We start from the raw sequence: 10712 nt of genomic DNA on the forward strand, positions 1-10712 counted from the left end.
TTTGGCAGAGGAGGATTGTTCATGGTGGATGCAAATCCTTGAGAGGAGAGATGAGTACTTTTTAGAGTCGCGAGAGGAGAATGGCGAAATTTATAGCCAAATGTTAGAAGAGGAGGAAAAAGAGGTGATTTTGTGTACCCAACACAATGATGGAGTTCCTCTGAGGTTATTTACAACCTAGAAGGGTAATCCTATTACCTGACTCCATTTTGTGAGTTATACTCACAAAAAAAATTCTTACTTGTCGTGTCTCGTGTAGGAGTGCATGGGCTTATCTACAATTACAACCACAAAAAATAATTTGTCTCCATTTTGTTTGCTTCAATTTTGGTTTGTTTTTGTCTAGCATGGAGTTTTGTCCTCACCACTACTCTAGTGCATAAACCCTTTAAATATCTACGAATCTATTACCAGATGTTGTAGCTACAACTACTTAGGTATACATGTATGCAAAATGTGGAAACATAGACAAGGCACTTGAACTGTTTGACATAATACCTCAAAGAAATGTAGACTTCTTTACTACAATGATTTCAATATATGCACAAAATGGAATTATTGATAAGGCTTATTGTAGTGTCCCTCATTGATTCCTCTTTTGATTCTTGCATTGATAGACTTACTTAGACTCTATGATGATGTTTTGACTATGATCATGACTCCATTTATATCTCAGATGTTATTCTTATGATGCTAGACATTTATATGGACATATGATATTTGATGACTCTCATGAATGATGACATATCTTGGATATTATAGTGATGGAATTACATTTGTTGGCATGTGTACTCATGGTTTATAATGGCATCTTGATTATACTAACCCCATTCCATTATTAATTTGGATGACATGATGCTATGATGTTTGTGACTATCTTACTACTGTATTCATGATACAGATGATGGCATATCACTCATTGTGAGCACAATATGATGTTGTGATTCTCTACCACTTGCATGCTCATTTATGATATATTATTGTATATGTTGTATTGTGGTTATTGGTGGTTGCAGGATTGCAAGTACCAGACATCAACTCCACCTAGTTCCATAAGTTTGAGCGTGTCTTCATCCCAATGGCAAGTTGTTGGAGATGGCATGAGTTCCCTCTATACATTCTAGGCTTAAGCTGTCATCCTTAATAGTCAGTGTTATGCTTGAGTTGGTGTTTAGAGTCTCGTGTTATGATCCTCGACCCAATGCCAGGTTTTCCTTGAGGTTTTGTGAGTATTTGATTATGAAGAAGCTGAGAAAGTACAACTTCTAAGATCCCAAGAGCGCCTGCAATCAAAATACCTATCACAAGAGAAGATTGGAGACAAAAACACAATAAAGGCTCTGAAGAAAAAAATTATCATTTAGAGAGGGAACGAAAAAAAATTTACAATATAATCCTTATGAAAGGAGAATATGAAACCCTAAAGATGTGCAACCCTAAAGGGATAAAGAGTATTTAATAATTAGAATAATTATTAAATACCTACAATATTATTAAATGCCTAAGTTTAGCTTAAGCGTAGAGTATAATAGACTAATAATTAAATAAATAATAATTAGCTAATACTAGATAACTCTAACACCCCCCCTTAAGATGAACTTAGGGAGTAGCTAAAAAACTAAATGTAGGAAAGCAAAATGCAACTACATGATGAAGGCAAAAATTTGGGTCCCGACAACAAGGCCTGATGAGGTACCCAATCACAACCAAATCTCTATGAAATGGAGAAATAGAGAAAACCACATGGGAAAAAAATCTAGTCAAAAAGAGATGGGAAAAGCATGCAAAAAAAAAATGAAGAAAGGAATGCCTCAATGAGATCCCCCAAGGACAACTTCCTTCACCCCAAGCATAGAGCGTAATTGAAGATAGCACAGAGATGAAAAAGATTTAGTGAAGATGCCAGCAACATGCTCCTCTGTAGGAATGTACTCCAAGATGAGAAAGCCATCTTGAATCAACTGTCTGATGAAGAGCATGTGAACCTCAATGTGTTTAGACCTCTGGTGCTCCACTAGGTTGTGGGAAAGGTGAATGGCACTCTGATTGTCACACCAAAGAATAGTGGGACTATCAGGAGGGAACCCAAACTCAGTCATCAACTATTGAAGCTATAAAACCTTCTAACTAGCTAACATCGTTGCTCAGTACTCAGCCTCTATAGATGATAATGCAATAGAAGACTGCTTCTTGCAAGACTATGTGATAGGACCAGAACCAAGGCAAAAGACAAAGCCAAAAGTAGAATTCTGATCTTGAGCATCACCAACCCAATCTGAGCTAGTGAAGCCAACAATGTGAGGGGATCTTGAAGGATAGTGAATTCCAAACTATGTAGTGCCCTGAATGTACCTCAAAATACATTTGGCTGCTTGCCAATGGCTCTCATGAGGATCATGGGAGAACCGAGAGACAAGACCAACCACAAAAGAAAGATCCGGGCACATATGTGTTAGGTACAACAAACTGCCAACCAACTGCCTATATAAGGTAGGATCCATAGAAGGTGTAGAACAAGTGGCAGACAAAACAACACTTGACTGAAATGGTGTGGGTGCAGGCTTGCAAGTAAGCATATCAAAAGTATACTTCTGCTGAAGTATGGAAATCCCATTGGAAGACTGAATAGCCTGTAGGCCCAAAAAATAGTGAAGAAGGCCAAGATCTGTCATCTCAAACTACTCCATCAAGGCTCTCTAAATAGCCCGAATCAAGGAGGACGAGCTACCGGAAATGATAAGATCATCAACATAGAGCACAAGAATAACTATATCATCCTCTGATGTTGAATATATTCAATGGGACCGAAATGACAACATGTAAAGAGTGTGGAGAGCAAGAAGGAGTCCATCTTATCATACGAGGCCTGAGGAGCCTGTTTGAGACCATATAATGAATGTCGAAGTCTACAAACCAAAGAGGAATCCTACACAAATCCATGAGGCTACTCCATATAGATCTCCTCACTAAGGCCTCCATGCAAGAAAACACTCTTCAAATCCATCTGAAAAACTATCCATCCCCGTGAAGCTTCTAGAGAAAGTACAAAGCAAATAGAATTCATCTTGGCGACAGGAGCAAAGGTCTTGGAGTAATCAATACCCTCCACCTGTGAAAACCCCTTCACAACAAGATGAGCCTTACACTTATTAATAGAACCATCTGCACTATACTTGGTATGGTACACCCACTTGCATCAAACCAACTTCATTCCTTTCAGAAGAGTACAAAGATCCCAAGTATGATTCTTCATCAAAGAAGAATACTCCTCATTCATGGTCGTATCCCACTCCAGGTGACCTATCACCTCTGAAAAATTTCTGAGGATCATCTAAAATGGCATGACTCAGAAGACTAGAACGAGATGTCTGTGCATGTGTATGACGAGTGTCAGAAGGATCACCTGTCATAGAACAAACAAAATCAACTGTAAATCGGGCCCACTTGGGAAAAGGCTAAGCAACAGGTGGTGGTGATGGTGGTGGTGGGGATGGTGGACCATCATCTGCATCATCCTCAAAGAAGAAGGAATCCTCAAAAGATGAAGAGGGAGAAGGAGGCAACGAGGGAGAAGCTGGTGATGGAGAATCCATTTGAGTAAGGCGTTCATCAAACTGGACATCCCGCCTAAACAGAACCTCTCAGGAATTGAGATCAAACAACTTGTATGCCTTAACATCCTCATAGTAGCCAACAAAAATGAGTGGTCGACTCTTCCTCTCCATGGCTTTCCTCTAAGAATCTTGAATAAATGCCCAAGCCTCACTACCAAAAACTCAGAATGAAGAAACATCAGGCTTGACATGGGACCAAGCCTCCTCAGGAGTCAGTTGACACAATGCCTTATGAGGCATCAGATTCTGAATATAAGTAGCACAGTTAACCGCCTCATCCCAAAAATCAGGCATCATAGAACATGACTGAAGCATACAATTGGCCATCTCCCTTAGTGTTTTGTTCTTTCACTCAGCAACACCATTCTGCTGAGGGGTGTGAGGAACTCATAACTGATGCTGCAAACCATGCTCTGTGCAAAAATCTGTAAAAGCTTGATTCACATATTCTCTCCCATTATTTGTGCGTATCCTTTTTATAGAAAGACCAAACTGCTTCTCTAGAAATGTCTTAAAAACTGGAAATGAATCAAAGACATCAAACTTGTACTTAAGAAAGTACACACATGTACGTCTTGAGAAGTCATCAATGAAAGTGAGCACATACTTGGACCATAAAAAAGATGGAGTCGGAAATGACATAAGATCATTGTGTGTCAAATCCAAGGATGCCTTAGCATGGGTGGCTTTGCCTGTAGGAAAAAGATCATGGTGATGCTTGCCAAGTGCACAACCTCGACATACACCATCAGTACAGGATATCTGAGGGAGCCCAAAAACAAGTGCCTGTGTGCTCATCTGCTGTAAGTATCTGTAATTGACATGGCCAAAATGCTCATGCCAAAGTCTGCTCACTGAATCTGCATGTGCTACAAGAGAAACACCTTAACCATCTAGAATCTCAAAGCCATCAAACCGATATAACCAAGACACGGGATCAACACTGCCAGTAGCCACAACCAAATCAGGATCATGGAGCTCTCTAATAACCACATCATGTGGTGAGAGCTCAATTTTTTTACCAGAGCCAGAATGACAAATCTGATAAATAGAGAGGAGGTTCATCAAAATGTCAGGGACCAAAAGAACATCCTGAAAACAACCACCTGTCAAAGGAACAAAACCTAAACTTGAAACTGAAAGTTGTGCTGAGTCACCAACTGCAATCTGTAAAGTATTACTGTGAGCAAGTGAGGTAACAAGCTACAGTGAGTGTGTCATGTGGTGAGAATCCCCGAAATAAATAATCCAAGTGGATGCAAAAGGAATAGCTCGTGCAAAAAGAGCATGTCCTTTCCCAGTAGAAGAGGAAGATGGAGGCTAAGGAATAGAAATATGATGCTGCTGCATGGCTTCCTCCAAAGCCTCTAATCATTTCCAACAATGAGAAACTGGATGACCTTCTTTGCCACAGAAACTGCAAAGTTCATCTGATTTCTTCTTAGTCTTGGAGGAAGACTCACTAGACTTAGAAGAGTGCTCCTATTTGGGATAGGACTTCGGTTTATAATCAGACTAGGTGGTGGCTTGGAGGGATGCTCACTGCCAGTTGAATCCTTCTTAGGCTTCAGTTTTTGCTTCTTGTTCTCTTTAGATGTTTGAGCAACCAATGCTTTCGGCTTTGATCCTGTGAAAGTGTCCAACTGAGATAGGTGGGCCTGCTCATGAGTCAAGCGATCATAGAACACATCAAAAGTAGGCATGGTGAAGCATGTACCCAAGGTATCCATAGTAGAATAAAATGTGGAAGCAAATATTTGATAGGGACCTCAAAGCTTAGAGAGAGTCAGGTAGATACACTCCGTGTCTGTCTTATTTTTACCACAACTATATAGGATAGATCTTGTGGTTTTAAAATTGTTCAGAAAGTCCTCAATGTGAGGAGAGGACTCGAGTAACAAGGAAGAGAGCTTTGTTTGAATCTGTAATGCTCTGAACTCATTGATAGTACCAAAGAGAGTTTCAAATTTTGACCACATAGCCCAAGGAGTGAGAAAACCATCAAGGTGAAAAAGCAAGCTATCTGAAACATGTAAGGAGATGAAACCCATAGCCTCATCCATCTTATTTTGGTGTTGAAGAATCTCAAAAGGGCGTTGTAACATCAACTGATTTGCATCCAAACATGAACACAACCCTCTTGATCTGAGAAGCCTCGTCATACGAGCTTTCCAGAGGTGATAGTTCTGGGATATAAGAAGCTCAACTGAAGAATCTACCATGTGTACCAGTACCTGAACTTGGACCTACTCTTGATTTTTTTAATTAAGTGATCTTTCAGACTAGACAGAAGATGCAGAAGGCGTTTTTTTTGTTTTCTTCTTTGAGTTTAGGTGTTTTGATTTTTTGAAGTAAATTACAGAAAATAGTAAAAAATAACACCCCCCACAATATGTAAAACAAAAAACGAGTACAAGCCGTTAAACTGCCAAAAAATGATTTTTGTTTTTTTTTGTTTTTGTTTCAAAAAAAAGGCCATGTAAGGGCCAAAATAAAAATATTCCAGAGCCAAAGTTGTCCAAATTGGACAAATTTTATATGATAATGGGGATTTTGGGGTGTTCTGAGCTCAATGGTGAGATCCGTTTAAGCTCAAAATGCCCAAAAACAAAAAGGTACTCCAGATCCAAACTAAAAAACTCTAAAAAAACTGAAACCCTTGCCTCTAGAGAAAATCTTCTAAAAAGAAATTAGGAACAAGTAGCAATAGATGTAAGCTTCGATACCATGAAGAAGTTGAGAAAGTACAACTTTTGAGATCCCAAGAGCACCTGCAAGCAAAAAACTTGTCACAAGAGAAGATTGGAGATAAAAACACAATAAAGTCTCTGAAGAAAAAGATTATCATTCAGAGAGGGAATAAAAAAGAAAATTACAATACAATCCTTATGAAAGGAGAATATGAAACCCTAAAGATGTGAAACCCTAAAGGGATAAAGAGTATTTAATAATTAGAATAATTATTAAATACCTACAATATTATTAAATGCCTAAGTTTAGTTTAAGCATAGAGTATAATAGACTAATAATTAAACAAATAATTATTAGCTAATACAAGATAACTCTAATAGATTATTTATTTAATTAATATAGTTTATTAATGTTGAAATCAATTTATTATATAGTTTGGCCATTTAATTATTATTGGTAAATTATTGTTGAGATTTAATATTTATTAATTTTATTTGATTAATGTTTATTAAGTCTTGGTTTATATTTATTGGGCACTTATATATATATATATTTATGATTTAATGTTTATTGGTGTCTATTTATTATTTACTAATTGTTGTTGTTATTTTATATTTAATTTGGAATTTGTTTATTTTACCCATATGGTTATTTAATTATTAGTTATTTGTATTATTGAATTTCTCTTTTTACTATTTGGGTGATTTAAATATTATATTTCTTACCTACCTTGTGTTCCTATTGGCTGAGATTTGGGGGTAGTAAATAATATTATTTTATATTCTTACCTCGTACTCGGGAAAGGGGTTGGTATGGAATATATTATTTTTCATTATTTTGATTGGTCGGTTTATTGCATATTTTTTTAATACAATTTTATTTATTGAGCTTTCTAAGTGTTTTGTTAGGTTAGCTTCTAGAATTATTTTTCTGCGATTTGGAGATTTGGTTTATTGGAGCTTGCTTTGGATTTGGCTTGTTGGATTGTGGATTTTGGATTGCTTTCTTCTTCAGCTTCATTCTGCCATCACTTATATTCTTCCAAGTTGGTGGAGCTTCCTTCTCTCAACAATTTATTATTTGGAAAGATTGTATGCTTCATGTGTGAATGATAATGTGGTGGGGAAAATAAATTATCATGAATAATGTTTAATTAAGATATCATAAAGTTTTGGGGGAAATATTATATTTATGCTTAAAGATCTCATTGTCTCTGTTTCCCTGTATATGGCTTCTGAATTTGCCTTTTGTATGTCGTGCTTATTTTTGGCATTCTTGATTGTATTGCATTTGCGAGAATAGCATTTATATTATATGTATTTTGAGGTGTATTTGTTATTTTTGTGATTGGGAGAGTGTTGTTATTTCTCTCTATGAATTGAATACTTATTTGAACTCTGCTGGGGAAGTCCTTGTCTGGGAATTTTTGTCGATTTCATGTTATGAATCCAGTCCTGATACTTTTATTTAGATTTTGGTTTTCTATTTATCCTTGCATCTCTCATTGTTGAGATTTTAGAATCTTAAGTAGCCCTCATGATTTTCTGGATTCATCGTAACTTCAGTGATGCCATTTTTTGAGTCTTTCTGTGAATGCGCTATGTTCTTGTTTGAATGCACTGAAGCCACAAAAGCGCTAATGTATAAAGTGTATGTGCTATTTATTAGAGCATATGCATTATTTTTATTTGTGGATGCATTGTTCTGAGCTCTAAAAGCATTATTTCTTTGGTCACGAGCACTAATGTTTTTTCAATAGCACTACAAAAACCCGTGAAAGCGCTAATTATTTGTTGTCTAGAAGCGCTAATTTATTTGTTAGATGTACACTATACTACTCAATGAATGCACTAATATGCTCTATTATCATGTCATAGTTTATTTTGATCTTTCGATTCATTTTTCCAAGTCTGATTTTTATACCATAGGCATTTGATGATATTCTAGGGTTTCTCTGTGTCGGGTTTTGCTCAGATTTGGCTATTTATGTTATTCTTTTGGCTCTGACAAGATGTAACATGCCTTGCTATTGAGGAATGTTTACATGTATATTGTTCTAGCTCCAGGAAGATGAAGACTGCCTTATTGTGGAGGATGGATTGTATGGCTCTTATGAGTTTGTTGTTGAGGATTGGATATTGTTCATGGCTATGTATGAAGGATTCATTCCTTACTCTTTTTATTGATGTGATTTCATTTGTGATTGAGGCTCTTGATTGGCATATTGGATTTTGGTTTGCCCATGTTTCAGGTTGCCTTATTTTCATGATGATGATATTTGTGGATTCATTTTGTATGAGCTTCCTTGTGGTACTTGTGATTTATGTTTTGTGTTTACCCTAAAGGTCTTGGAACATGATTAGGGAGAGTGGGCTTCCACGTGATGGCTAGAGTCACGAGATAATAGGCTATCAAGAGGTTCCTTGTAAGGATTCTTGTAGTCTAGACCTCCAGGAACACATTGGGGGTTTTCCTTGATTTAAATAAGTGATAACCATAATAATTAACTAGTTGGGTTGGGTGATTAGGACTCACCTAAAAAAGATAATGAATTGGTTTTGGTGCCCCACCACATGGCGCTTGAGTGGAGACTCGAGATGAGCTTGGGAAGACTGTAAAGATGACAAGTCAATCTCCCTTGATTCTCTCATAGGTTGAAATGGCTCCACATGTCTATCAGGATTTCTATTATCCACTCTTTGTGAGGATAGCATGTAACAACATGTCTATCAAGGTGTGACATTATTCCCTTCTATGTGAGGATAGCATGTGATGACACTCTTTCCCTACATGTGTCCTTGTTCCTTGTGTCTTGATTGTTGTTACGCCTCTAGGAGTTTCTATGTTTTATGATTAACCTTGTAATGTGGTTGGCTTATGTTTATGTGTTGCTTCTTGTTGAGTTCTCTTTGGTTGTTAGGTGTCAGCCTAGGTCTAGAGTGTGTGTGGGACCTTGTGTCATCTCCTAGAATGGGGGGTGGTTCCTTTGGTTCCACATGGTCAGGTGGTTTGATGCCTTCTTCCATTGGGATGCTCTTCATTGCATGCTTGAGCATGGATTGGATTATTATCTCTTCATCATATGGATGGTTCTTGTAGTAGTTTGGTGTAATATGATTCATATAGCATTATAATTATAAGATTGAGAGATAGATGTAATTATTGATTCAAGCTATGTATTGATATGGAAAGAGCGTGTATCATTATGTAATGTGAATGATCTAATAGGTCATGTGGATGTACTCTTTGTGGAATCTAGTATGTAACTTGGATATGATATCTATGAAATAGAGGAAAAGGGTTTTATGGTTTAATTAAAATATGTCTATTGATTATATTTGGATGCATGGATTGTTTATGTTCTCTAATTTGGAAAGTTGTTATTCCATAGATGTTCTTGTCTCTTGGTTAAGTCATGCAGTGAAAATCATGATGTATGTATGGTCATTCTAAAAAGGAAATGGATTGGGAATAATGCAGGTGCTATGATTAGTAATAAATAGATGGTTTAATTGTAAAAGGGATTAGGAACACTTCATATTGATGCTTTTAAAATGAACCTAAATGGATTAATGGGTATTGAATATTGATAGGTTGTATTCATGATGATTAAGTAAAGATCATTCTCTATGCATTCAAGGAAGTAATTTGATTAGGAAGTAATGTCAAGTAGGGTGGATAATATTGATTAGTGAATGTGATGATGTATGTTTATGTTACTTAAGTAATGGTTCATTGAGATACCCTGGGGAAGAATGTTATATGTTGAGTTGTTATGTTTACTTACGCTTGCGTAGTAAGTTCATTTGTTCATATTATGGATTAAATGTGTATCAAGTAGATGTATGGATATTTGTACTTGTGTATCGAGTTATCTATGGTGCATTAGTAGATGTTTTATAAAAAAATTATCTCTATTTGTTAGTTATATTAGTTATTTTCTCTAGGGTATTTTAATAGGCATTGCACTTATCACACATTTAAGCGAGTGAAATTGGCAAGCCTCACAACTTGTAATGGTAGTTTGGAGAAAAATTGATGCATAATTATAAAAAAATCACTATGATTGCAAGTCATGAATAGGTATTATGCGATGCATGAATAGTAGAAAGGCATCAAAAAGGAAGATGAAATAAAAATGTTGAAAGCTTTAGTTTTATTCCCAAATTTTGTCAACAATCTTCTTTCATTACACTCTTAAAACTTTTCCTATTCATTTAGCAATTTGGGTTATAGCACAAGGTATCGATATTTAAAAATAAATAAATAGAACTTAGCTCATTTTAGCAAAGGGTGAGGAGGTAAAGAAATCGATTTTCATTTCATTTAGTTATAAGTGAAAAGGCATTGGTCAAAGGTAGATGAAATCAAAATGCTAGGGGCAGCTTAAAAGTCAGATTTTAATGC

The sequence above is a fragment of the Cryptomeria japonica genome, chromosome 8, assembly GCF_030272615.1.
Source record: "Cryptomeria japonica chromosome 8, Sugi_1.0, whole genome shotgun sequence".
NCBI lineage: Eukaryota > Viridiplantae > Streptophyta > Pinopsida > Cupressales > Cupressaceae > Cryptomeria > Cryptomeria japonica.